The following is a 5,000-nucleotide window of genomic DNA, read 5'->3' as shown; positions in this document are numbered from 1 at the left end:
ACACATATATTTTATGAGTAAATATTAGAATAGCTCACAAATAAAACTAAAATATTGTTTAATATTTATTTCTACAATATGTTAGTATAGAATAATAGATTTTTTATGTTTTTGTATAAAACAAAATCTATTTCTATTTAAACTAACTGTAGGAAACCAGGAATAAAAAACGCTCATTATATACAATATGTTAGTACAGAATATAGAGTTTTGTATAAAACAAAATTTATTTCTATTTAAACTAACTGTATAAAAACCAGGAATAAAAAACGCTCATTATATACAATATGTTAGTACAGAATATAGAGTTTTGTATAAAACAAAATCTATTTCTATTTAAACTAACTGTATAAAAACCAGGAATAAAAAACGCTCATTATATACAATATGTTAGTACAGAATATAGAGTTTTGTATAAAACAAAATCTATTTCTATTTAAACTAACTGTATAAAAACCAGGAATAAAAAACGCTCATTATATACAATATGTTAGTACAGAATATAGAGTTTTGTATAAAACAAAATCTATTTCTATTTAAACTAACTGTATAAAAACCAGGAATAAAAAACGCTCATTATATACAATATGTTAGTACAGAATATAGAGTTTTGTATAAAACAAAATCTATTTCTATTTAAACTAACTGTATAAAAACCAGGATTAAAAAGGCACACAAAATCAACTTTCATTTTCATATTTACTTAAAAATACATATAAAGTAAAAAATATTTCCATATAAATACTAAGTAAATAAAGTCATACAAGTATGAAAATTTTCATACAAGTACTAAATACATAAATCATATAAGTATAGTAATATTCATACTTATAAGTATTTAAAAACAATTTCTTACTAATAAACTAACATAAGGAATTCAAATATATAAAAGTATAATACATTTCCTAGCAGTAAAAAATTTTCATATAAGTACTAAATGTATAAAGTCTATGAAGTAATAAATTTTCATATAAGTACTATTTCAGTATATGTCAATTTGAGCAGATTTGTGCAAATTTGTTATAAATGTTCTCTCCCATGTTGACGTTACCAACCCGAAAATATATGGAAAAATTCTTTTAACCTATTTAAAATTTAAAAACTCATATATACGTGGGTAATTTATATCATTTTCAAATATCGTCATGGTCATAATACAACTAATAACATCAAAAGTATTTTTACAATCGATTTTTTTTTTAAATTTTTAACTTGTATGACTTCATATTTAATACTTATATGAAAATTTATTACTTCATAGACTTTATACATTTAATACTTATATGAAAATTTATTACTTCATAGACTTTATACATTTAATACTTATATGAAAATTCATTACTTCATAGACTTTATATTTTTTATACTTATATAAAAATTTATTACTTCATAGACTTTATATTTTACTTCATAGACTTTATACATTTAATACTCATATGAAAATTTATTACTTCATAGACTTTATATATTTACTACTTATATGAAAATTTATTACTTCATAGACTTTATACATTTAGTACTTATATGAAAATTTATTACTTCATAGACTTTATACAATTAATACTTATATGAAAATTTATTACTTCATAGACTTTATACAATTAATACTTATATGAAAATTTATTACTTCATAGACTTTATACAATTAATACTTATATGAAAATTTATTACTTCATAGACTTTATACAATTAATACTTATATGAAAATTTATTACTTCATAGACTTTATACAATTAATACTTATATGAAAATTTATTACTTCATAGACTTTATACAATTAATACTTATATGAAAATTTATTATTTCATAGACTTTATACAATTAATACTTATATGAAAATTTATTACTTCATAGACTTTATACAATTAATAGTTATATGAAAATTTATTACTTCATAGACTTTATACAATTAATACTTATATGAAAATTTATTACTTCATAGACTTTATACAATTAATACTTATATGAAAATTTATTACTTCATAGACTTTATATTTTACTTCACAGACTTTATACATTTAGTACTTATATGAAAATTTATTACTTCATAGACTTTATACAATTAATACTTATATGAAAATTTATTACTTCATAGACTTTATACAATTAATACTTATATGAAAATTTATTACTTCATAGACTTTATACAATTAATACTTATATGAAAATTGATTACTTCATAGACTTTATACATTTAATACTTATATGAAAATTTATTACTTCATAGACTTTATATATTTACTACTTATATGAAAATTTATTACTTCATAGACTTTATACAATTAATACTTATATGAAAATTTATTATTTCATAGACTTTATACAATTAATACTTATATGAAAATTTATTACTTCATAGACTTTATACAATTAATAGTTATATGAAAATTTATTACTTCATAGACTTTATACAATTAATACTTATATGAAAATTTATTACTTCATAGACTTTATATTTTACTTCATAGACTTTATACATTTAGTACTTATATGAAAATTTATTACTTCATAGACTTTATACAATTAATACTTATATGAAAATTTATTATTTCATAGACTTTATACAATTAATACTTATATGAAAATTTATTACTTCATAGACTTTATACAATTAATAGTTATATGAAAATTTATTACTTCATAGACTTTATACAATTAATACTTATATGAAAATTTATTACTTCATAGACTTTATACAATTAATACTTATATGAAAATTTATTACTTCATAGACTTTATACAATTAATAGTTATATGAAAATTTATTACTTCATAGACTTTATACAATTAATACTTATATGAAAATTTATTACTTCATAGACTTTATACAATTAATACTTATATGAAAATTTATTACTTCATAGACTTTATACATTTAATACTTATATGAAAATTTATTACTTCATAGACTTTATACAATTAATACTTATATGAAAATTTATTACTTCATAGACTTTATATATTTACTACTTATATGAAAATTTATTACTTCATAGACTTTATACATTTAGTACTTATATGAAAATTTATTACTTCATAGACTTTATACAATTAATACTTATATGAAAATTTATTACTTCATAGACTTTATACAATTAATAGTTATATGAAAATTTATTACTTCATAGACTTTATACAATTAATACTTATATGAAAATTTATTACTTCATAGACTTTATACAATTAATACTTATATGAAAATTTATTACTTCATAGACTTTATATTTTACTTCATAGACTTTATACATTTAGTACTTATATGAAAATTTATTACTTCATAGACTTTATACAATTAATACTTATATGAAAATTTATTACTTCATAGACTTTATACAATTAATACTTATATGAAAATTTATTACTTCATAGACTTTATACAATTAATACTTATATGAAAATTGATTACTTCATAGACTTTATACATTTAATACTTATATGAAAATTTATTACTTCATAGACTTTATATATTTACTACTTATATGAAAATTTATTACTTCATAGACTTTATACAATTAATACTTATATGAAAATTTATTATTTCATAGACTTTATACAATTAATACTTATATGAAAATTTATTACTTCATAGACTTTATATTTTACTTCATAGACTTTATACATTTAGTACTTATATGAAAATTTATTACTTCATAGACTTTATACAATTAATACTTATATGAAAATTTATTACTTCATAGACTTTATACAATTAATAGTTATATGAAAATTTATTACTTCATAGACTTTATACAATTAATACTTATATGAAAATTTATTACTTCATAGACTTTATACAATTAATACTTATATGAAAATTTATTACTTCATAGACTTTATATTTTACTTCATAGACTTTATACATTTAGTACTTATATGAAAATTTATTACTTCATAGACTTTATACAATTAATACTTATATGAAAATTTATTACTTCATAGACTTTATACAATTAATACTTATATGAAAATTTATTACTTCATAGACTTTATACAATTAATACTTATATGAAAATTGATTACTTCATAGACTTTATACATTTAATACTTATATGAAAATTTATTACTTCATAGACTTTATATATTTACTACTTATATGAAAATTTATTACTTCATAGACTTTATACAATTAATACTTATATGAAAATTTATTATTTCATAGACTTTATACAATTAATACTTATATGAAAATTTATTACTTCATAGACTTTATACAATTAATAGTTATATGAAAATTTATTACTTCATAGACTTTATACAATTAATACTTATATGAAAATTTATTACTTCATAGACTTTATACAATTAATACTTATATGAAAATTTATTACTTCATAGACTTTATATATTTACTACTTATATGAAAATTTATTACTTCATAGACTTTATACATTTACTACTTATATGAAAATTTATTACTTCATAGACTTTATACAATTAATACTTATATGAAAATTTATTACTTCATAGACTTTATACAATTAATACTTATATGAAAATTTATTACTTCATAGACTTTATACATTTAATACTTATATGAAAATTTATTACTTCATAGACTTTATATATTTACTACTTATATGAAAATTTATTACTGCATAGACTTTATACAATTAATACTTATATGAAAATTTATTATTTCATAGACTTTATACAATTAATACTTATATGAAAATTTATTACTTCATAGACTTTATACAATTAATACTTATATGAAAATTTATTACTTCATAGACTTTATACATTTAATATTTATATGAAAATTTATTACTTCATAGACTTTATACATTTAATACTTATATGAAAATTTATTACTTCATAGACTTTATACAATTAATACTTATATGAAAATTTATTACTTCATAGACTTTATACATTTAATACTTATATGAAAATTTATTACTTCATAGACTTTATACATTTAATACTTATATGAAAATTCACTACTTCTTCATTTAATATTGCACGCAAAGTATTTTGGTTAACATTTTTATTTTCATGTT

This window comes from Bactrocera oleae, unplaced genomic scaffold (assembly GCF_042242935.1).
Source record: "Bactrocera oleae isolate idBacOlea1 unplaced genomic scaffold, idBacOlea1 ctg00000009.1, whole genome shotgun sequence".
NCBI classification, from domain to species: Eukaryota; Metazoa; Arthropoda; class Insecta; order Diptera; family Tephritidae; genus Bactrocera; species Bactrocera oleae.
This window is presented reverse-complemented; position numbering follows the sequence as displayed.